The sequence below is a fragment of the Erithacus rubecula genome (genome assembly GCF_903797595.1).
Source record: "Erithacus rubecula genome assembly, chromosome: 5".
Taxonomy (NCBI): Eukaryota; Metazoa; Chordata; class Aves; order Passeriformes; family Muscicapidae; genus Erithacus; species Erithacus rubecula.
Window position 1 is genome coordinate 26,655,687 of NC_136687.1, and position 26,478 is coordinate 26,682,164.

At 34.5% G+C, this 26,478-nt stretch overlaps 1 protein-coding gene across 2 annotated transcripts in view; it reads right to left on the reverse strand.

The window, feature by feature from the left end:
• SGCZ (sarcoglycan zeta) overlaps positions 1-26,478 on the reverse strand; it is a 397,649-nt gene that overhangs the window by 82,880 nt on the left and 288,291 nt on the right. The window lies entirely within an intron of this gene.

A 26,478-nucleotide genomic window follows, 5' to 3' on the forward strand; every position in this document is an offset into this window, starting at 1 on the left:
GACTTCATGGTATTGCAAGTCACTATTTACTTAACCATAAATAATTTATCTTCTAAGATGATTTTCTCCAGTTCATTCAGTTTTAAAAACAATGTTCAATACTCCCAGTTCAATATTAACATTTTAGAATGTTATTTTTACTAAGAGTAAAGAAAGAAAAACGAATTTATGCACACAATGAAGTTCATGGAAAGAGAGTCAGAACAGAGTATGGAATCTCAAACACTATCCATAAAACAAATATATTTCCCAGGCTTTTTGCATTTTAGTTTTTTACACAGAAGGTTGAAGGTTTTTGTTTTTTCCATGCTTTATACCTTTCAGACATAATTTTCATGATTTTTCACTATTTGAGGTGCTACACTCAAAATAACCCACTCACAGCACTGTTAGGACATAACAAAGATTTTAGTAGATATTAATTCAACAGGCTGAACCTGAGATGATTTTAAAACAGATTTCTACAGAAGAGGATTGATATTTATCTGTGTGGGCAATTTACCTTTTCTGTGCAACTGTCTTGCATGAACAGTTTCAGCCTTTGCTTTAACTTTGTAATAAGATGAAACAAATCAGCCACTTTTTAAGGCTGAAATGTATATTTTATTATGTCATATCTTATTTTCCCTAATATATTGTACAATGCATCTACCAGTTCTCTTTTATTAATAGAGACTCATTTGGAGTATGGTCCATGCTACCAGTAATTCATTATATCTGCAGGCTCTTCTAAAGCCAAGTGAGAGGAATGATTGAATTAGGGATAAAGTTTCTTCAAGTGTTGTAGGAGAATTATAAACACAATGGAAATTTCACAGAATTTAAAAGTAAAATTAAGTTCTGCACAGTGTGATTAATTTTGAGGATACCCTCCAGAAAATGTAAGTAATCGATTTCTTACTGTTAATGACAATGGATTACAAAAGTTTAATTTAATTTTCAATTTTAGATAGTTTGAATGACAAGTCCAGTCACAAGTGCTAGACTACTAATAGCAAAAAAGGGTTTTGGAAGTCTTTCATTCGGTTCTTTGACATAGATTAAATCACAATGTATGTTATTATCTCTGGAAGTGGAAGGAGAGATGCTGGCTTTGCTTTGCTGTGAGAGAATAAAGGCTCACACATCGGTCAGCCACTAGCTGACTTTGTGATATTTGCTTTACCAACCAAAAGGTTTTTTGTGCTCAAGTATTACACAGGAATTTTAGGAGGTGTAAACAGCTAATAGCAGTTGTAGAAAGACAGGTGCTGGAGGTGATACTAGTTTCTTTATGCTGCTTCAAATACAGTGACCTTGTGTGTACATAGAGTTCTGATGTCTCTGCTTACTACAAAATGGCATTTCAGTATCTGTATGTGGTAATGATATATCTGCACTGTCTATACTTTGCTGCCAGCTAAAAAGAGGAAACAATTTTTATATGAAACAGCAATTACAAGATAGATGGTAAAATCTGAATCTTTTGAACTTTCCAAAACAAAGTAAAGCAAAACAGAAAAACCAGCAGTATTTTCTTTCCCACTTTGTCACAATAGCATGACAGAATCAAAGCCCAGTGCTCTCACACAGCTGGTGAAAAACTTGGTGAAATTTACCTAGTTGAACTGTGTGCTGGATATCCATGACTGTCCCATACCACTAACTGATTTTTGGAGAAAAACAGAATTTACAATATAAATATGCATTCTTATAATTTATTGCCTGAAAACATGAAATTACCTTAAAATTCTTCATTCACTAGTTTAGAAAAGTTGCAGTATTATTTTTAGTTTATTACTGAGATTAAAAAACCCCAGGTTTGCTTTAGATAATAGTATGTGAAAATCAGCAGGGAGTACTGGTGTATCATTAGGAACCAACCAGTGAAACAGTGATTTGGGGGGAAGAAACCTAGATTCATAATCATTTGAAACAACAGAAGAGTTAAAACTGCAAGCAAATATTAACTCAGTGAATGACCAACACGTTAGCAAATTAGCCCATGGCCATATTTTAGCTCATTTACAACTTACAGGGAGCAATATGGAGAAAATAAATATTTGTGCTTAAAACAGAGGAGTCTTGTATTTTAGAAAAATGGCAGGGTGAATAAGACTACAGACACACATACATGGATTTAAGTGAAATCAAGAAAAATCTCAGAACTTCTGGCAACTTCTACCACAGCCCTTTTGGCTGCATCTGTGCTGTCTTCAAGAGCCATTCCAAAGAGGGCACAGAAATGTGTCCATCTATTCTGTCAGTTTCAGGCTCTTACTATTCCCATGGGCTTCACAGTGCACAGGACACAGTGCACAGGACCCCTTTTGGAACTCTCTGAGGCAAGTTCTTCCTCCTTTTGCCTAGATGCACGTGGAACATAAGGGTCAAATACAAGGAACTCTGTCTCACTCCTGGTTTACTGAAGATTGCTAACAATTGCTGTCATTTTGGTGAGTGTCAGGGCTTCCAGAAATGCCTCTGAATTACTACAATCATTTTACTACGAGTGGTATAACAAAGAATTATATTTCAGACCAGTGTCCCTGAGGCACTGCTCTACCTGCCCTGAATGCCTACTTGTACCTGGATTTCAAAAAAACGAAATTGCATGGCAAAATGACAATATATATTTGTTCTAATTGCTACATTATAGTAGAAAAAATACTTTAGCCAATGTATCAATCTGAAGCATTCTTTCTTGAAACAAAACCAGGCTCTGTCACAAGGGCAGCCATTTGTTCTTTAAAGTTACAAACTTTGAATGTGTGAAAACCTGAATTTCATCATTAGTCTGAGTTTTTTAAAAGAGTAACATGAGTTTATCTGTCAAACACAGGAAACAAAAATAATAATGAATGCTTCAACTCATGGGGTTGGGACTAGATGATCTTTATGGTCTCCTCTGACCCTTAATATTCTTTGTGTCTTTGAACTATGATTTATATCCATTTTCTCTTTCAAGAACTCAGTTCATTCTATACCTACTGAAATGAAACAATACATATGTTCCACATCTGTAACACGGGATTGTCTAATTTAGGAGTGAAAACTGATGTTTCTATATAATGAAATATTATCAGAAACAACAGATTATATAAAAATTTGATCTCTTTATCAGCTTAGCAGAGGAAGCAGTTTTCTCTATGGCTGATCAGTTCAGAAATTTATTTTAAATGTTGTTCCTGATTCTCCTGCCTCAGTTCTGTTCCCTTAAAAAAAGACCATAAACCCTCTAAGATATACAAACTGTTACTTTCTGTGCACTACTGGGTATATTGAATCCATACTGCCTGCTGTGTCACTTAATTTTCAAATCACTGAGCTTAAAAGTTATAACTGTCTAACATGTTGCAATCATTTCAAAGGCATTTAATGCTCATATATCTTGTATGAACCATAGTTTGAATGCCCCTTTGGGTTCTCTCTGAGTTATAAATATATAAACTGAAATATCATGAATTCCTCATATATTTTTTTAAATGAAGTGTGACACTGTTCCAGAGAGATTTAAAAAAACACAATTTAAAAAAAAAATCTTTAAATTTCAGTACCTGAAAACTAGTGCTCATTTTTCATCTGTGTTGTTCCTTTTTAAGAGGGACTCTTGAGCTTTTTCTTGGTGCTCAAATTTCTAATGTATAACTAGCTAAATGTAGTTTTTTCCTTTTCTTCTAATTTATTATTTGCAAGATCTCCCGTCATGCTCAGACCTTCCCAGAATATTTCTGGCATTTATGATGTCCTTGCTGAATTGAATTTCCTCTACAGGGTCTTGAAACCACAAGAAGAGATTGCAGCCTCCCTTACTCATTTCCTTGAGGAACATGTTGCATTAATTTAAAATTGGTTTACTCTCATCTTCTGATAAATAAATGGTATTGTTGTAAACCTATGAAGTTCTAAATAAACTGGAAAGCAAAATTAAATATTATATACTGCAGACTCTCTTCCTGAATGTCACAACAGCAGCTCATAAAAACAAGGATATCCAAGAACAATGATGAATCTGTAAGTCAAAAGCTACTAAGCAGGGAAAGTAATTTCTCTCAACCGTCTGAGTCCAATGTAATTTATGAAATTATTATATCACTGCTTTGACAAAAGGCAAAAAATTTGGTGTGCTATATATATGTTTTTTCAAGTCAGAACAATTAATTAATCTTTCATTACAATCTAGACCACAGAACCTTAAGCCAATAACTTCTGCAATGGTCTCTCTCCCACATCCCTTAGGCAAACTATGTTCTTTTCCAACTAATGAAAATTAATTATATGTATCAAAATATCAATGCAAGCCAAAGTCTGTAAAATAACTAATCTCAAATGTAGGAAAATAAAATATAGCCAGAGGTGAAATATGGAAGATTTCTTCATGAAGAACAAACTTAGTCACATGAGTTACAACATTTAACATTTTTCTACACCTTCAAGGTTTTGTAAATTACTGAGAACTCAAAGAGTCAAACTTTTGTTAGAAAATCCACCAAAGGTATTGAGTATATCTACCATAAACAGCTTGATGGTAAACTCAAATAAAAATTTTGCATTTAACAAGATTACTTTATGCAGAGAAAGGAGAAAAGATGTAACTTCTTCAGTTTTATAGTTCAAATTAATTCTTGATATAACTTCAAGTTTCAATATAGTAATTGCAGGTACCACATATGAGCATAATTTTAAATGTCTTTTGGAAGAGAATACATTTCAGGAAATATAGGACTTAAAGTACCAAAGTACTGCAGAGATGAAAAATAATCCACATCCTTTCCTGGCTCAGGGAAGATACTTAGAGGGAATATACTTATAAAGAGCTTTAAAAGTTCGTGCAGCAGATTATATTGCTTTAGTTAGGGTTTTACTATATGTATTAACATTTAAAGAACTATCAAACTCCAAGTATTACCATTATTATTATTTCATGAGGAAAGGGCATACACTGATTTTTACTGCTGAGGCAGTTGCCTTCCCTGTCATTCTAGTCTCCTGAATTGCACAAAAACATTCACTCTGTTAAATGACTCAATTTTATATCACAGATTTGCTGAACTCTACAAGGACAGGGTCTGGTTGCTTTCCAAAGAAACTTGTATATCCTTTCAGAAAAACACATGGACAGATGGCCTTCTTCCCTGCTGATGTTACATTAGAAATGTGCTTGTAGGGAAATTCTGTCAACTTCCCTGAGTCATATTTTTACCTTATTTAGTTTGAAATATTACATAATGTGATAAAGTTCATTAATACATATTATATTACTGTGGTAAAGTTGATTAATACATGTTATATTACTGTTCAATGTAATTATATTGATACAAAATGTTTTATCTTTTTCTTTTCCTTTCTGCAGGGAAAAAATAGCACGCAACAATCTACCAAAGTAAAAAACTTAGGGAACAGTATTTTATTGACAATTCTTAAACTATTTTCTTCAATTTAGTTCACTTAAAATAAGCACTGACATCCCAAGTACATAGATGGTGCTGAAAACATGCACTCTCAAAATTATTTTGGCAACTGCGAATTGATGAAGGAGATTTGGAGTAGTCAGAATAGATTCGTGAGTAAGAAATATCTTACCAAACTGACAGCCTTTTACAATGAAATTACTAATTCAGTGGATGAGGAAAGAGCAGTAGATGCTGTTTATCTTAAGGTTTTGACCCTGCCTCCCATGGTATCCTCCTAGACAAAATGATAGTTTACATAAAATGACAATTAAGTGGACTAAAAACTGCCTGTTACACAGCTGTGTTCAAAGTGCTTTGCTCAGTGGCACAAAGCCCAGCTGGAAGGGAATCCACTAGGGGTGCACCTTAGGGATCTATACCAGGACAAACAGTATTTAATTCCTTCATTAATGACCTCGACAAGAGCATAGAGTGAATCCCCAGAAACTTCATATGACGTAGTACAGGGAGGAGTGGTTGATACATCTAATGGTTATGCTGCCATTCCAAGGGACCTCACCAGGTTAAAGTCATAAAGTCTCCTGGGCTTCATTAGGAAGAATATCACCAACAGGTCTACGCAGCCTTGCAAGAGCCATCTGAACTTCTAAAACCATTTCTGGGCTCCCCAACACAATACAGACACCAACCTACTGAAGCAGAACCTCAAAAATGGTGAAAGAATCTTAACATGTGTCGTAGCAAAAGATGCTGAGAGAGCTGTACTGCTCAGCCTGGAGAAGAGAAGCCTCGAAGCAAAGGGTCTTAGTAATGTCCATAAACACCTGACAAAAGGGAGGAGGAAGACTGAGCCAGAGCCTTCTTTCTGATGCCTACTGACAGGAAAAGAGGCAATTGTTGCAAACTGAAGTATAAGAAATTCCATCTAAATATAACAAAAAAAAAAAAAAAAAAAAAAAAAAATAGTCTGAGTGTGTTAAAGCACTGCGAGAGGTAGCCCAGAGATCTTTTGCAGTCTCCATCCTTACAAATATTCAAAACTTGACTGAGCAGTCTGCTGTAGCTGAGCCTGTTTTGAGCAGGGGAATTGGACCAGATGACCACTAAAGGTACATTCCACCTGCAACAAATATTGGCATGGTTTTATCCAAGTACTTTTACTTCAGAAATATCTCTCTATTTATTACATAATGAAATTATGCAAAAACTGCAGTGATCCTATGAATATAAACAAGTATGGAGTAGTATTTAGTCTTGTTCCTTAGGTCCTCCACATGACTCCAAATAAGTTGCCAACAGTTTGCATTTTCAGAAATATATTGATAAACATTGTGATAAAATCAGCCTGGATCAAGGTGAATTTATGGATTTTTTTTTCATGTATTTGTTCTTGTATAAAGACCTGCCTTTTCTTGAAAATTGTTATCACACCTGCATTAGAGACTCTTGGGTGGTATTTATCAGTGAAAAAAATAGCTATGGATTAGACTGACATTGATAACTGCACCCAAAAAGAACATTCAGGTTGTTCTTAAACTGTATAACCTTCACAGGAACAATCACTATCTTATTTGGTATATGTATTACTTAAAAACATTGTAGGGTAAAAAAAAGTCCTTTGACAAAACTTAATTCTCCTTTTTTGAAGAATACAACAGTTTGGTATTTCAGAATTGTATCATCTATAGCATCATGCTGTCATCTAAATCAATTTACAAGTGTATGGTATTTATTATTGCAAATAAATTAACTGATATTAAAAGTATTAGTTTGCAGTCACAATCATTTGTTATAAAGTTCCTGCTTTTTAAATATGTACCTTCATGCTATATCTCGTTCTTCCTGGAGAAGTTTATTTGTTTACCAAAGACTCCTCTGAGATAACTAATACTCATATTTTGTCACCAGGAAATATTAAGAAAATATTGCTCTCTCAAGAACAAGGAAACAGTGAGACTCAACTGAAGTGTAAATCATTTTTTTCCTTTATTTATAAAAATATCTTTATGCCTTAGTCCCTTCCTTTCTGCTACAGTCTTGCTTCAAATCCAATAGTTCTACACACTGGCTGAGGAAATCCATTACTGCTCCTACTAAGTGCCTTGCCAAGATGTACCAAAGGAAACTTCTGCGAACAATCGTCCAGAGGCATGGGAAATTCTACACACTAAGGCAAACTGCTGTGTAATATTTTTGCATAAATTTCCTTATGGTATAAATAGAGACACATTTCTGAAGTGAAAGTCTTTGGATAAAACTATGCCAAATTAGTCCTGGCAGAAAAAACAATCGGGAAAATTGAGTAAATAAGTGCCTCTCAAATGAGTACTGAATGACCAGATCTTTACAGGCTATCATCAAAATAAGTGATGTGCTAAGAGAGCTCCAATACATTTGTACCTACTATGTATTTTCAGTGGAGACATAAAGCACAGGATGGTCTTATACATATCTTTCAAAAATATATTTTAGAATTAGAATAACAAAAATGCATTGTTTTTATATAAACATACCCTGCTATTATAACATATGAAATCCAAGCAATATTACATAAACTTTGTCTTTACAAAAATGCTTACACAGGCATTTGATGCAAATATATTTCCAGTGGGGAATCTGCAATAGATATTCATATGGACTTTTATTCTTTCTGAGAAGTCTATGATTTTTAAATGCAAGAAAGGAAAGAGGCAAAAACACTGGAATTGAAACTGATATCTAGAGGAAAGACAACGGGGTCTGAAAGGCTGGCTATGTTGAGATACAAAATACATATCATGTATAAAGAAATGTAGGGATCCTCTTTCCTTTCTGTTCTAACATGCTAACATGAGATTGCTAAGAAAGCACAAGGTCAATAGATTTAAAACTATTAAGTTGTGGTTTGGGGTTTTTTTTGTGTGGGGGCATTGGGGAGGAAGAAGGCCATGTGTGTGTGGAGGTGGGTGAGAAGAATATTTCAAGTGGTTTTTTGGCGAAAGGGTTTATAAATCAATTGACCTAAGAAACTTAACAGGGATACACAGCACTCAACATAGTTTAAGAAAGGATTAGAGATTATCACAAGGAAGCAGAACCTACTGCTACAATAGATATGGCTGCAAGAAAAGAAGAAAACAAGCTACCTAAATCTTCATGTTGCAAGGTCGGAATCAGTCATTAAGTGACAGAAACTGGGAAAGCTGAAGGAGCATAATAAAAATAACACACATTTCTGTGATCCATTCTTGAGGTTCTCTGGACAACTCCAGAGAAACAAAACTAGAACAGCAAATGTGTTACTAGGATAAAATAAAATGGTAATTGTGCTCAAGGACATGTTGTTTTTTTGGGTATCTCCCATCTGGTATTCCAAGTCTGAAAAAAGGTTTTAACAAATAATTTATTTAATTTAAAACTAATTAGTTAAAAAATTAATTTAACCTAGTCTTACATTTACAGAAAATTATCCATTTTTATTTACAAAATGAAATGGAGAAACAATCCTGACCTACTATCAAAATTTTAGTAGCTAAGAGCATTTGCATTTTGGCCAAAATCTGAGTCATATTCATAATTTCATTTGTCTTCCACAAAGGCTTCCTTATACAAAAATCGATGAGAAATAAGTTAGCAAATGTAAAAAAAGACATGCCTTAACTACTTCCAAAACCAAATACACCCCATAAGCAAACAGAAAAACTCCAAAAATTCCTTGTGAGCACAAGGGTAGTTTGGTTTTTGGTTTGGGTTTTTTTTCAGTATTATTCTATTTTTCATTGCAAACTGAAAACCAGATATGACTGAATAAAAATCAAACACTTTTAAGACAAACTGCAAATAATCTTGTCTAATTCCTTTCGTCTTGGACATGCAAATATAGTCACAATTAACTTCTGTGAGTTTTTACTAGTTGGAAAATTTAGCTCACCTTGTTAACAAAATAAAACCCTTAGTAGCACTAAATCAATTAAATAAATTTAGAGAAATAAATAAATTTCTCTGAAGTTTTAAAACAATAGTATTTGTAAGTGTCAAGATTTTGTGTTGGGGATGAAACAACACTGAAATATTTTCACTTTACATATTTAAACTGGATCCTTATTTTGTTCGAGTCAAATCAAGCTCCCAGAAATTTTAATAAAAGCATGATTAGTTATTTCAGTCAAATTAGAAAAAAAGCAAGTCTTTATTTGACAAGATTTTCAATGTGCATATCTGCCCCATTGACAGTAAGACCTCAGGCCTGGTACACATTTTCTAAGTCATTGCTATTCAAATTAGGTTCATTTGCTGGGCTACTTCAATTCAATTAATGGCTCTCAGCTGGTGTAAAACTAATATCTCAAGGTTGGCATATGAATTCCTTTTCTTTTAATTCCTTTTCAATGCGTCCTAATGGGGGAAGTAAGGGAGACATGAACAATTACTAGAATTTCCTGTAAGATTATAAAGGCAGGAGCTTCTGAAAAGATAAAATTTACACAAGAGGACAGTAGGAGTGAGAGACACCTGAATTATGAGAAATGACCTCTCAATACTGTGGCTGTTGAAAGAGATGAGACAATGGCACAGGTAATTATTTTTCATAAAAAAAACAACACACATATCATAATTAAATATCTCATCATGCTAACCCTATGGAAAATCTGTGATTTTTTTCTGTGAAGTAACCACTCAGCTTCCTAACCTGAACCACAAAAGTAACTCACAAATCAATAAATAAATTTAGATTGATAATTTCATTTCACTGACACTACACATACTGTGAGGCATACTTCTGGCATGAAACGAGTCTTCAAATTTTAAAATACAAATTATATTGGAAATTTTGTGCCCAGCATTGTCTCTGATGGAAATTACACAGCTATTATTTCAGTCACATTGGTCTGCATGGCCATATATTATGCTTTTTACTGAGAAGAATAATGGGAAGAGAAAATTTCTCAGACCCTACCTTCTCTCCTGGCTAAGGAACAATATGTATACCCAAATAAAAAATTGGATCATTTTCTAAAAACCTGAAAAATTTCCAGAACTTAAAAAAATTCTAGTGATGGTGGTCCATTCTACACTCCAAATTCGCCCGAAGAATGAGAAGAAAAGAGACTAACTCAATTAACAAACTTTGTCTTTCAAACCATGACCTGAAGCTACATCAAAAAGCAATATTAGTCAGCAATTACAAAAGGCAAAATAATATTCAGCATCTTATTCACTGTACAGAATTTCTTCCTCAATCTCACACCATCCATCCACTGCCAGGCAAGCCAACACTCTGTAATCATTATTTCTTAGCCACCCAAACTGGTTAGGAAAGTTCTTTTAATTTCTTGCTATGCATTAAAGCAGGAGAACTAGGTAGGATTTCCTTACTTATTCTGGAAATTCAAGGGGTGCCTGGAGTCAAAGTAGTTATGAATTGTTACATGAAACAAGATAAGTTTTTGAAATGGAATTTTAAAAAATAAGTTAAAACCAGAATAACAAAAAGCGTAACCTTGGAGATCACCTATCTTAAGTCACCTTTACCAAGATCAGAGACTTGAATATTGAGCTTGTACAACTCTATGTCTGTGATGATGATCTCTTCTCCCACTTTTGCACACATGCACAAGAGAATCATGAATATTTAGATTTATTTTTGCAGAAGATGATTAATTATCGTGAAGGATACAGAAAAAAACAAACCAAAACCAAACCCAACCAAAATCAAACTTTTCATAGAGAGAGGAAGGCAAGTCACAGTGACTGCCTCCAGAAAGTCAGCAACACCTTCAGTTTCTCAGAGCATGGTACACTTGTCGTTATGACCAAACTTTATTCATTTTTCCAAGAAAAAAAGCAAGTTCTTTGGAAGTATTATAGGATCTGATGCTGTATTCCTAATGCATTTTTTTGTAACAAATACGATATTATGATGCTATAAATACCTTAGCTGAGTCAGAGCTTACTTGCATTATTTTGGAAGGAAATATTTGAGACAAGAAGGATGAATCAAATCTTTCCTAGTTTTCTATCTTTGACAGAACTACTGCTTACTTTTATATTTCTAGTGTTAGTGGTCCTGCCTGCAAAACATTTCCAAGGATGAAGATACTTGCTAGAAACAAGTCACAATAAAATTGCTTATCCTTCTTCCCAATCAAGAGAAATATCATCATGAGTTTCATCTTTCAATGGGGACATTGTATTAGTAGCCTCATTAGTAAAACTGTTTAGCAAAGCAATGAAATAATGCCAGGCTCTACTCTTTACAGCTTCTGATTAGAAAACCCATTACATCTCATGAGCAATTTATAGCTCATCAGACTCAAAACACAATGGAAATAAATTATAAGAGAAGGATGAGCTTAGAATGATGCCTACAAGCCTGATCCTCAAGACGGGAAACAAATAATATTTGTAATAATAACAGAGGGCACTGAAAATTAATGGGTGATATCAGTATGCTTGATATAGAATACTCCACACAAATAAGAATCAGCAGTACTTCTGTACTTTATATCAATATCCCCATTGCCTGGTGTTCTTATTTGTTTATGTTGTCTAACAGCACCCATAATAATTTAAAGTATGTAGCTGATGATGTTCTGTGAGATAGGGATGTGCTGTTAGCCCTGTTTTGCAGACAAGAAATTGAGGTGCAGAAACCATGTTGTCTGAAATTCTGGAGAGAGCTTTCCAAATAAATATAGATCTAGCTCTCCTTATCCTAACCTTTGTACTCCATCATCATACAAACCACAAATGGCATAACGGTAATAAAACTAAATTCTAAGCATTCATGAATTGTCTAGAAATGGTGCCTTCTGGTCTCAAAATCAGTATGAAACATGAAGGCACTGGAGGGCAAAACATTCTTTATAGATATCTTTTATATTTAAAGGCTTATGTCAGTCTAAAAAAGGTTAATGTATTTACTGTTAGAGAGTTTTACCAAGTTTACCTTTCATTCTTGTGTTAAAGTGCAAAACCAAAACATAAAAAGTGAAGCAGATTGTTCAGTTTTCCAGCTTTCTACAATAATGATTTGGTTTTTTAATAACATTTTTTTATTTTGACAGTATCACAACCAGTTTAGAATGGCTTTTTCTTTTCTTTAAATAAAGCAAAGAAGTAAAACATTGAATCACCAAAGGTTATCACAAGATACAGAAAGAAGGCTGAATAAAGCTAGAGACTTAATAAACAAGTAAGTAGGCACATATAGCAAATTCTCAAGGCACTGTGAACCTAAGACATTATAGCAATTTGCAAAATAAATTTTTAAACACATTTCCTAAATGTACAATAGATGCTTGAAGATTCAAAAGTGACTGAAAAAAATATAAAACAAGATTAAATCTCTTAGTGAGGAAAAGATGAAATGCAAAGGTGCTTTTGAAATTTTTGACAACTCTATGCATATGTACAGAGAAATGTGGATTTTAATTCTATAAAGATTCCCTGCCTGCTAAAACTTAATTAAAATAATTTCTTATTTGTAGGGGAAAGCCCAATAAGATCACAAGTATGAAGACTAGATATTCAAGGTCTAACATAATTAAGATATATAAGAAACTAATGAACTTCTAAAGATCAAAAATAAAAAAAAACTTTTGTTCATTCTTAGGATAATGATTTCTCAGTTACATTTCTGACTTAGAACTTTCAGCCTTTAGAGATTTTTCAAATTTACTTTATTTGAATCATAGGGATCTATCCAAATTGACTGTAAGAGAGTGTATTTTCCAGATCACAGCTGAAGACATTAATAAGCCTTCTGCTTAAACCCCCAGGCAGGCTGACAAAGGAGCAGGGCCCTTGGCTTCATTTTAAGGAAGGGAAGCAAAAGTGAATAGGTTGATGAGCAGAAGTGAGAAATTGGTTATACATACAGCAGAGTGATCCAATTACAACAGACTTTTACAATGAAACTTGCAGTGCTGAGGACACAGCATTAGGAAATAGCATTAATATTATTTGTGTTTTACAATTTTACATATTCCAGCTTAGCTTTGCAGAAAGAAGTCCAGTTTGCATGCTGCAAGACGAAGTCATAACACATACCAAAGGACAGTATTTGGACAGGATTAGGACAGGCATTACAGAAGTGCTCTTTTGATGAAAACTGAAATGCTAAATATTATGATATGGATCAGAGAAGATTCTGTTTTAGAGAGCCAGAATCTCTTCTGAAAGGGGCTACAAGATGAGGGCTATGCCCAGCAATTGGAAAGTAAGTTCTTCTCCTGCAATTTGTCTTCAAGAACAAATGTTAAACTGATCTCAAAAAAGACAAAAACTGAATTAATAAATAAAATGCTTGGGGGGGGGGGAGAAATTTTAAAATTATTTTAAAATTATTATTCAAAACCTACCAAAATAAAAAAAACCTTCAGAACATCAAAAAATAACCATTAGAAGTGTCTAAGGCCTTTTCTATAGTCAAACACTCCTAGTCTTAATATTTTCAATTATTTGATCCAAGAGTAGTTTATTTTAAAGGATAAGTGATTCAACAACAAATTCTGTAAATAAAGTGGAAATTGACCTACACATGCAATTAAATGTGTCTCATCAATTCACACTGAAATTCACATAGAAAATAGTGTGAAGCAAGTGTCTCTATGTACCTCATAAAATATTTCATTACTGTGATAGGAGAACTGAAGGTCTTTGAATTCTTTTGCCAGGGCAGAGGTGTCATTTCAGCCTAAAGCTGAGGCAAGTGTAAGATACGAGTATCCACAGTTAAATTTAAATTATGTTTATTTACTCTACTTGCTTGTGCTCCAAGACTGAACTTGGTTTATTCAATACAAGAGAATTAAGCAGGAAGGTTATATCATGCTGGTTGCATCTGTGATTCCTTTTACATTTTGCAGCACATTTTGCAATCTCAGCTCACCTGTACGTAGTCTGTGTCTGTTTAGGTGGTTCCTATAGGAACTGAGATAACTGGGGGATAAAGGGGTAACTGGTAGCCACCTGTTTCTCATTGCACTAAGATTGTGTGAAATATATAGTTCCTGAGCTAGGAACTGAGTGGAGAGATTAAATAATATAGATGTACATAGACACCATCTTCTGAATGCCAAATTCAAGGGCAAAACGAGATTTATGCCTGTTACTCCTAACAAAAATACACACATGCAAGAAAATTCTTTATAGAGTGCCTCATAAATACTGATTTATACTACTGGAATCACACATAAAGCATCTGTGCCATGCTCATCAGATGCTTCCAATATTTTGATTGGCAATTACATTTAATTGCTGAGATCCACAGATAAAAACTCAGACCAATAAACACCCTCAAACCTTAGAAAAGCGCAGAATACCTCTAAATGCACAAATCCTAACACCAATTAAATAGTGTTTTTAATGCTTTTCTGACTTCAAAGAGAAATTGATAAATTCTTTAAAATGCAATGAGCAAATTATGGAGTTAAGAAAAAATGTAGTCTTCAACTGGGAGAATATAACTCTAACCTCTTGCATAGAATACTGACAATATTTCAGTTAATAATTTTATTGGTTTTTGTGTGACAACTTTAGAACCATCTCAAGATATTGTTCTTCATCTAACATGAGAAAAAAAAAAAAGAGGAAATAAAAATTAAACAATCATAAAATGGTTTATGTCAGAAAGGACCTTAAAGATCACCTGGTTTACAACTCCCATGAGTAGAAGCACCATCCACTATCCCAAGTTGCTCAAAGCCTCGTCCAACCTGGCCCTGAACACTTCCAGGGCTGGAGCATTCTACAGCTTCTCTGGTCAACCTGTTCCAGTGCCTCACCACCCTTAGAAGGAATTTCTTTCTAATTAGAATTTCTTTCAAATATATGATCTAAATCACCCTCTTTCTGTTTAAAACCATTACCTTTTGCCCTGTCTCCTAACCTAAAGGAACTGTAAGCACCACAGATATGTATACAGATGATTCCCTTCCCTTGTCACAACATTCCTGTTTTTTCTATAAACTTGACTTTATTTATTCCAAGTATTCAATCACCATCATTTATAAAAGATAAAGAGAGACCACTTCATTCTTGTTTTGACTGCTTTAAGGTAATCCCAAGACCTTATCTGAGTTGTATAAGACTCCCATCAATTATTATGCTAATGTATAATTTTCCTCACTTTCAGAAAAACAAAAATTTTATTGTCCTTATTCATGCTGAACAACCAATGAAGTTACTCCAAAGTTAGTATATGATTCAATATGATCTAAACTTTCAAAATAATCCTGCATCCAAGTAGAGAATATTTTATCAGAAGCAGCACCAGCATCTTAAAAGAACATTCAGTGTCATCCTTGATCTAAATAGTCATAATAATATTTTTACTACAATATTTTTAAAACTAATTTGCTGATTGTAGAATATAAAGTAGTTTCTCCTGCAAAAAAGCAATCTGCTTTCTACATCTTCTGTGGCAGTGTTTTGGCCCAGCTTGTCAGGAGAGTTAATTGACATTCCAAAATGACTGTACTTTATCAAAATTACAGCACAAGTATGGAGCACTTTCCTTCTGGGATTTTGTAGTATACTCAGAAAGAGAGACCACAGATCTATAGGAAGATTCCAATCTGGTGTATGCCAGTGGAGAAACTCAGAGGCAAAAGTAAACTTTGTCCAAACCTTATAATTTAATATGCTGGTCTAGCTACAGAAAAAGAAAAAAAATAGCCATTCTGTATTCTTACTGCAAACTTCAATTTTCCTTTCTACTAAGAAGCTTCTTTCATGTAAATCACCACTAGAGTGCCAAGTTTAGTACCAATATGGATTTCACTTTTATTAATCAGAATTATATATAACTTTGTATTTTTAAAAATAATTTCAACTTCAGACCAAAGGCAAATTCAGCATTAACCTTCAGCCAACTACTGCAATTACCACTTACACTTGCAAAGAGTTCAGCAAGAGTCTGTACTGTAGTAACTGTTGTAGAATTATGCATGACAGATTGCCACTCTAAATTAACAAATTTTGTGAACTACAGTAACTTCCTTTTGCAGAACAACAGATTTAAATTCAGCAAAAGATACAAATGAGCCTCTGGCTGAAGCCCAAGAGCCAACTTTACTGTAAATCTCCAGCTGTTATTCTACAATCATAATGCTGAAGCCATAATTACTAGTTCCAGTATAGGATGCTAACTTGTTCAGCTGCATCCGTGATAAGATTTCTACTTGAGAATTTTCTTGGTCCCAATCTCACCCATTAATTTCACCATCTCTATGTTGAAGTTCTTGCTAGTGTGTATTTACTACTGAATTTCTAACCAAAAAAAGAAAAAAAAGTTTACTTTGTGTCTGTGAGATAGAAATAATACACCACACAGCAATGAGCTAGTTTGCTGTTTTAAGGCTTGCCTTTTTAATGTGTGATCATTGCATAATGTGGAGATTTAGCCTTGAAAAACCGACACACTTAGTCACTACCTTAAAAAAATTTTGAAATTTAATTTTAAGACTTTTAAAAATATATCACAATCCAGTGAATTAGCAGAGTCTAATCAAAACTGAGTTTTAAAAACTAACTTCATGTAACTTGTTAAAGATGAGAAGTCGGGTAATTTTTTTATTTGAGATTTTAATGTATCGTAGCTAGAGATTAAAGGAAGTCATTCATCTTACACTTGGTAATGAAAAGAACATAAATTGTTTGGTTTTGTGTGATTATTTCCTGAGGATGCTCTTCAAGTTAAAAAGGTTTTCAACTAATGTTAGCATTAATTATCACTCTTGGATGATGGTCAGTGTCAAAACACACTTTGTTATGACATAATCAATGCTTCCATTTAATTTCCTCAAATAATAAATTTGTAGCTGCTTTGGAGTAACAATATTAGCAAAGACTCAAGAATATAATCCATAAAATGATGAAATGTGGTACTTATTTTACACCTAAAAAGAATATTTGTTCTACCTGCCTATTTTTAGAGATGAATTGAATTAATCATATATTGAATGTCTATTAAAAAAAAAAAAGTAAAAAGTAAGTAACATGTTGTGCTGGTTTTGTATGAAAGTCACCTAAAAGGAGGAGTACAGAGTACAGACACACACACAGAGGGGGGTTTTTTGCTCTCTCTATGAGAACTTCCTCTGTGAGTTCCTGGGACCACTCTGAAAGCTGATTTAATAATTGACAGCCTGGGAAACCTATTAAAAAGTTACTTCTCTTCCATGGATCACATCAGTAGAAGTGAAACTTGGTCTTTTCTGGTTTGCAAAGAGGTAAGGCCATCCAGCCCGGCCCCGCTCCCCATGCGGCCTGGCTGGGCAGGGGTGGGGGAGCCACCAAGGCCCCCGTTTCCAACTATGGCCCCTGATGGCCGGGGAAAAGAGAAACCTTTGCTAAGATCCTTGCTCCCCCAGCTCCCCCTCAGGGTGGCCACAGCTCAGCCAGGCCCTGCTGCTGTCTCCGAGCAGCCGTGGGGAGGTGAATCCCCAGCCACCCACACAGCTTGGGGAAATGCAGCTGGGCTCTGTTCCAGCCGAGCCCCCCAAGCATTCACCTGCTGGGCTCTGCAGATTTTCATTCCAGCCTCCCTCACGCAGCCTGCATGGGCTGGCACGTCACCAGCAGGGCCTGGCCCAGCTCCTTCACCTTCTTTGTGCAGTTTGAACCCTTCCAATGCTCGGATAAGACTGCAGATCCCTTGAATGAGAGGAATAAAGCCGACAGTATACTAAAGTTAGTGAAGAGCCAAGTTTTCAGGTGGGAAGAGATTGAGGAGATGCCATGAAAAGATTGACTCAAAAGAACCTTTTTGTAAGCTATGGCATGGACTGAACTACACTGGGAATTCCTATAAATTGTGGAGAAATACATGGAGGGGGGTTGAAGTGTTGGAGAAAAGGATCCTTTGCCCCAAGGGAATGGGGGTCTCTGTTCTGGAGAATGGAAAGATGAACAGAGACATTTGATGGAAAACAGAGATAAAGAGAACTTTTGGCTTTGAACAGCTTGCCCTTAAAAGTAATACTCCATGCATTTTGACATGACCCATAACACAGCTCTGGTAAGACTGTGAAAATGGGAGAAGTTCCACAATTTGCAGATTTTCCTGGGCGGATGCAAATTGGGAAAGTGTGGACACAAGAGAACATTATTCTTCTCTTGGAACAGAACTGTATGGCCAAAACAAGAAGGAACTTCTCTCTCTAGGGTGATCTGAAATGATTATTTAAGTGAAAGACTAACTGAAGAGTGTCTGTATGTTGTGGTTAAGACATTGAAGTGGAGAGAAGTGATCTGGAAATCTTATTCCAAATTTCTTATTTTTTCTGTGTTATTAATAAATTTCTTATTTATATCCTTTTAAGTTCTAGGCCTGCCTTCTTTTTGCTCCTAAATCCAATCTCAAAGAGAAATAGAGTATATTGAAATTGGCGATCCTAAATTAAACCAACACACATGTATTACTTGCACTGCTTAAAAAGAGAAAGGAAAAGGATTTTTTAAATTCTAAAATGTTTTAGTAAATTGTACTATTTCAATAAAATACTTGTTGCACTCTCTGCATCTCTTTACCATATTTTAATTTAGCAGTTCCTCAATATGTGTCATGCTGTGGCCTTATTGCTTCCTAAAATTGACAGAAGTTCAGCAGGTTCCTGAGAAATTGATCTGACAATACAAAAACCCATGAAGTTTTAGTCAATGAAGGAGGGATTTCAGAACTATATAAAAGAGATGGAAGTTTAAGTCACAACACCAGATGGACAGGAAACTCCTTCTGGAAATGGTAAAAAAAAAAAAACAAAAACAAAAACAAAATAATTGTAAAGACATTTTCAAAGCAGAAAATTTCATTGTTGGAGTCAAGTTTTTCTGAAACTAGAGGTTATAACATGACACATTTATTACGACAACAAATGCTGCAAAGTACATAACCAAAAATCATGCTTGCTATTGGGAATAAAATGCTCCAGCTCTTAAGCCTGACCAAGAAGGTCATACATACGTCTTCTTAGAAAAAACTACTTATTATGAAGCAGTAAAATTCATTGTTTCTAAAAACAAAAAAAATACAAAACTCATTTCAAATGGGAGAAGGACAATATTTTAAATGAAATCATTATGTTTGCCTGTAGTGGCTATCAGAAGCTGTGATGGAACAAGCAATTTTTCCCTCAAGAGAGCAATGATAGTGTCCTAATAAGGCTCTATCATGATAATTATTTCATGACTTACTTTTTGAATTTCACTCCAGCTAGTCGAGATGAGATTGATTCTTATTTTTTCATCATAAACTTTGAAATATTCATTCATTTTCTCTATGGTGATGTAAGAAACAATATTGTTTGCAATATCCCAAAATGTAGAGTATTTCTTAACAGTTAGAAGATAATTTTCTTTCTTTGCTCAGGGTCTTTTATTCTTCCTGATAGAGTAGACAAATACTGAGAATACGAATAGGAAAAACAAAACAAAACAAAGCAAAACCTCCACCCAACAACTGGTTCTAACACAATACAGTCCTGACAAATTACATTAATAGGTAGAAGAATTATTTTTTCTAAATTGTCTCATGAAACTCTGGGAGTAAGCTTCTACGACTTTGTCACAGATCATCAAAACCAAAAAATGGTTCAGAACCTCTCACCTCTGGTCTGTAACAAGCAGTCTTTAGGCTTCAGGAATTTGGGAAGTTTTACTGATATTTATTTTTGTAGATTATGAATGACTTTACTATTTTATATGGTTTCATTACCAATGTTTGTAAAGCAAGAAGCATCATACAAGTCAAAAAGTATTCTGAAAGAAAAACTGACCAAGTAAATGAAGATTGTAACAATTCTGTTTTATTTCAAGACAAAAAAAAAAATTCTATCTACAGTGGGTAAAATTTATTTTGTAAGTTAGCTTGTATTTCTGGAATTTACACATTCAAATTTTAGGACACCAACTTCTGTTTCAGAGCAAATAAATTTAGAATCTTTCTTATATTTATTTTGAAAGTGTTTGAAGTTGTGATTTGATCATTACCCTCAATACTTTTGAGATTAATCTGATATGAAACAGGAAAAGACAAAAGAGTGTTATTACTAATGAGCTGAGAATAATTAAAATTTTAAACAGTTAAAAATGCAATGTTTCATTATTTTTCTTGCTCTCTTTTGCTTCTAAAAATTACTTGTTTGTACACTCTTCCTCCTAGTTATATCTTATATGCAATCTTGCTGAGACACTTTGTTGTAGAAGACAATCAGATTAGGCAGGCATGATTTCCCCTTCTAAAATCTATTCTGACAACTTCCAACATCATTAGACTTATAATTTTATTACATGAATATTCTTAGCTTTTGATACACTGAGTCTTTAGATATGAAATATTTCCTTCTAACTTAAGACACACCTGTTTTTAATGGAGTTTGGTTTTTTTTGTTTGTTTTTTTGTCTTTTACCTACTGAAGGCTTAAGAGTGAGAATATTACACTCCCAAACTTGTAAGAAATACATTTAAAATTATCTCAACAGCCCTCAAACCAGGGGTAAAAAACTATCAGTATTTTGGAGAGATAAAATTATTTTAATGAATACTGTTTGTGCTTGATGTCCTCTGTGGATATTTTTCTGCCACATAGACTCACATTTTTGCCTCTTGGTTTTACCTGTGCATTCATAGTCCTAAGGTTTACATAGAGGAGCAACAACTAAGGTGTTCCTCAAGATTATAAAATGTCATGCAAAGGATAATATAATCAAATTCATGCACAAAGAGATAAAGGCTGACAGAGATTTTTTCCCCTTTTCAAGTCACTTTCAAGTTATCTTATTTTACTTTATTGTGTTGGATCAGAATTTCTATAGAAATATTAATAACTTTCTTTAAACATGTAGTAGTTCTTTAATTGCTTAGCTTTTGTAAAGTGCAACTAAATTATTTCAAAGTTATTCAGGAAATAAAAGGTCATTCCTCAGTTTAAGATGTCCATACAGTTAAAACAGCTCAATCTAAATGCTCTCTACATGAAACTCAGGCACAAAACATTATGATCATCAAACTGAGTTGTCACATGGTTTCATTGAAATTTTCCCCACTAGAGCACAGATGTATTACATGAAGGGAGTACTTGGAAAACTGAAAATGCAATTGAAGCCGAAAACTACAATAATTAACCCCCAGAAAAATAGTTCCAACTTGAAGAACTTTCCCACATCCATCTGAAGGAGTGTTTCCAAATTCAGAGTATCAGGCTGGTATAAAATTGGGTGGATATAGACCTCTCATTATTTGATTCATGAACCATAATCAACCAAAGAAAAAGGTTTGGGTAATATTAACTCAGATTTTTCAGTGTCAAAAGCAGAGATTCCTCCTTGACAGAGCAACAAGTCTCACCAATAATACCAGGTATAGAGACTGACATGAAAAAGTGGTGTTCAAAAGATAAAGTTGTTCAACTGAATGATCCCTGGACAGATTCCATTAAAGTATAGCAAATCAAGAATAAAATAATGAATCAGGGAAGTTCTTATCAGCTGTCAGCAAAGAGAGAGCATAGCCAAATCAATTTCAGAGGGTAGTCCCTCCAGAGACTACCAACAAAAGTAGGACTGACTTGTCCTTTGGCAAAGTTTGTGATTAAGAAAACCTTATATCTTGTTCATACCAATAAAAGTGACACTATTGGAATGACATTGTGTTGAGAGCCAAAATGACTTAAGGAGTCCTTTATGACTATCCTAGTTCTGGAAACCAGGACAATACCATAATAGTGACTTTATCCTTAGTGACAGGTGAGTGGTCCCAAAGGGCAAGCCTTGAAGATCATGTATCAGAAAAATTAACTGGGAAGCATTTCAAGTTTTATATGAGTGGATTGTGACATGTAGCTACAGAAACAAGTATTGCATTTCATCCTGTGCAATAGCAGTGCAAGATTCATTGGGAATCTTTGTGATTTTTTGATATTACAAAAAAAGTGTGCAATGTCATCTCCTAAATGAAGTTTCTCTGAACTTGAACTAGTTTTGATTGCATAGCAGAGGTGTATCTCAGGGAGCAGAAAAGAGAGTAGATATAGCAAATCTGGCCTTGAAATTTTGTGAGAACACGTCGGAGTGGGATGTGGGGAATATGCTCCTCCTACCCAATCCCAAAATCAACAAAACCCCATCCTGGCAGGCCCTTACAAGAGAGGATGAACATCTTGCAAGGAGGGAATAGTTTGGAAACTACAGTCCAGTCAGTCTCACATCAGTTTCTAGCAAGATTATGTGGAAGAGGCACTTGAAAATTACTGCAATGTAGATATGAAAAAAGGCAGCTGAGACAAAATGAGCATGGGGTTAGTAAAGGCAAGGTGCACTGGCTTGTGGTCTTGCAAAAAGAAAAACCTGTCTCAATGCACATGAAGATTGTATGTTTTCCTCAACTTCACGAAGGCTTTTGATGTGATCGCCTATGTTGCATCCTAATAATTCGATCAGAGAGAGAAGCTCAACAAAGACATTGCCTCAGATAAAGAATTTGACATTGTCACAAATCCACCTAAGACCCAAACATAAACTTGAACATATGCAATGATTTGGCTGAAATTAGCAAAAATTCTGTTTTGATGATTATATATGCTCATAGAAGCAGTGATGAAAGGAATATATGCTAGATTTGCTTTTGTAAAGATTGATCAAGGTTTGAAAATAAAACAATGTAAAATAAAGCTCCCTAAATATTTACAAGGATATTCAGTCTCTTGAGAAAAAATCTGGAGGAAAAAATATCTGAAAGATATCCTGCTTTGATCACCACCTACGTTTTCTTAATTCATATAGAATTACATTTTTTAAAACACAAGATATACACAAAATTTTCAGTTTCCTGTGTTCAGTAAGAAGCTCATATACATTCACTATTTCTTCTTGTCTTGACATTTTCCCAAAGAATTTTAACTCGATTTTTAAATTCCGTGTTCTCTAAGGATATCTCTGAAAAACACATGCTAATTTCAGAGAATACAGTTTTAACCTTACTAATTGTGAAAAAAAAAAACCCAAAATAATCTCGTCTACTTTAAGGGACAATGGGTTACTTCTTTTTAGGTAATGGAAAAAAAATTAACAAGGAGAAAACTGGATTTTTTTCACCTCTTAAGAACTGTTTGTGCAAACAAAAAAGATTAATAAACCCAGGAATACATTCTAAAAAACCACCATGAACTGCTTTTATTGTTATATGACAAGCTAATAAAACTGTACCTTGATTATTTCCATTCAAAAGTGCAGTAGTATGGATGCAGTAGCATGATAATAAGAACATTTAATTCAGAAGAACTGAAATATTGAAATAATTTGGGATGTTGCTTTTTGTGTTATTTGATTCTATACATCTTGTTAATGATACACTATAAAGAAGTTTGCATCTAATTAATGCAAATGATATAAATCTGGAAAATATAACATGGTCTGGATGAAACTTACTGGTCTCAGGCTAGCAATTTGATCAAAAGTATACAGCTAGACCATTCATAGCCAAAATGTAATTCTCTGAAAGATTTATTTCATGGAGTACACATGCCCTAGTTTTGGGGATATAAAAGTGTCAATTCAGGATCAAATGAGTGCTTATCTGCTCAGGCTTTGATTCATCATTTTGAATTCTTACATGCAGTGAAGCCATTTGATGAAAATACAGAAGTTTCTTCCCTACATAAACATAGAATTTGGGGTAGGAGCCCGTAGTTCTGCAGCCATCACTAACTAGGTATGGTAAAAATGGCAAATCAAAAGGAGCAGGGCAAAGGAAACAGCACACCTTGAATAGCCTTGTCATTTACATAACTTCTACACAAAAGAAAATGTTCATTTTAGTCAAGACCTGGCTTTTTCACTACTACCTTTGGAAAGAAAATTTTATAATGTCAGAAGTAAAAAAGTTTTCTTTTGTTTTTAAGAATTCACAAACATTTGTTTTCCAACTGAACTTAAATCTAAGTATTTTAGCATTTACTTTGAATATTTTGGGTTTCAATGAAACAATCATAAGATAAAAGGCAATATTTCAACCTATATACAAGGCTCAAAACCATTCTCTTGATAAAGGCAGTTAAACATCTGCATTCAACCATGCATAAATTATCTTACTTGGGCATCCAGGTTTGCAGCAGGCAAGGGGTCATCAGTAAGCATATGTCAGCTTTACACTGGCAAATCTAGCCACTCTCACACTTAAATTGCAGCAGCAGAGAGCTCAGCTCTGCCTACCTACTCAACAGACTGCTGGGCACTCTTATCATCAATAATTCCCTATCAGAATCAGGGGTGAATGCTGCCCTCCCAATGAACATTTTTATCACTTTCAGAATGATTTTATGAAAAGATGGCACCAGTGAATGTGTGAGAATTCCAGTCATGCCTCAGCCATAGCACAGCAAACCTGCTGCTGTACCTCACTGCTGATAACGCTGGCCTTCCCACCTCACTCTGCCCTGGGCTGGGATGGGAGAACAGTGAAACCTCACCTCCTGAGCTGACAGCCTCCATGGAGGGGCCATTCCACAAACCAAGTTCTGCAGTGCAGAGGGAATACACCAGTCCTGCAAAGTTGCTACTGAATGTCTTACAATTTGTCTCAGGAGTTAATCAAACAACATCATTTTAACGGATGTGCTCTTTTATAGGGGAATGAATGTAGGCTGAAAGAACTAACTCTCCTTCTAGAAAATAAGTAATGAGTTGTTGATTTCACAGAATATTTTAACTCCAGTATGCATCAAACCCAAATCATTATTACTTCCATGGAACAGGCAGATAAAAGCATTGCTATCTGTATTACCCAAAGTAAACACTAACAGCCAGTAAGCAGGATAGCTGTTCAGAATCTGCTGTCAGTATTGACTAGGTCACTATTGACTGCTGAGAGCTCAGAAAACCTAGCTTTTAGATTTCAACAGCACCATGGTCACTTCTGTAAGTGCCAAAACAGCTCATGTCACATGCAGATGCCATACATCTGTAGAAATACCCTGCAGAGACAAAACCCTACTGCTAAGATGGATACAACTCCAGAGGTTTCTTTCATCATTCCCTTGTGGCATTCCCAATTGCACATACAAGTTACTGAACTTCAGTACAACTACTGAGCAAGTTGGCATAAAACTGGAAAGTGGACCTAGCTCAAAAGTGCTGCAAAATGAGAATAAAGCCTGTCTAAATACCAACTTTTATCTAGGTGAAAGTGCCCTAAAGTTAATACTTATAACTAGACCTGGAATTCCAAAAATATTTTATTTGAATTATTTTGTCCAGTTAATGATCAACTCTATTTTCTGCTGGTTTGAGAATATTTACGGACAAGAATTGTTTTCTCATGAGCCTCACAGGACTAGTGATACCTTATGTTAGGCATCTGGCAGATTCTACATGCGTTTGCTTTACAATAATTATGCATTAAATATTCATAAAATGCATTTGTGTGCATTTTTTTTCTGAGATTTGTTAGCAGCTAAATTAAATAAGGACCCTACTCATGTTTCTATTACTATCACTTGAAACAAAAGTTTCCATTTTCTAACAGAACAAATGTTCTGCAATATGAAGCACTGGGTAAGAAAATATTACAAATCATTGCTTTCACTTACAGTAACAGGGCATGGAACAATAATACACATTGTCCACTCACTAAAAAAAGTGGGGAAAATGCACACATCATCAGTAATTTTCTACAGCCTTGAATGAAAAGTATGCTTCGTGCAAGGTTACTTAAATATTATAAAAGTTTTCATTACCTAGAACAACACTGTTACTTGATTAAACATTGAAAGATCTTAGCTTTACAGAAAAAGAGGAAGAAGAGAATGCCTCTTTATTAACACAACTAATTAAGAGAAATCAGAAACTGTCATTTATGAATGTACTCAAGACTTTCTTATATACATAGAAGACAGATTTCAACAGACAACATTTTCCACAAAGGAATTTAGTGTCAACATGCTTGTGATTCCTGTCAAATGTTGCAGTATGCACATTAAAAATTTTTACTGGCATTTGACTGAAAACTAAAATAAAATTCTACTCTGATCATAAGTAATTGGTCTCATGGTAAAAAGATGATTTTTCCAGCATTACAGTAACTGTTTTAATCCATTGACAATGATAA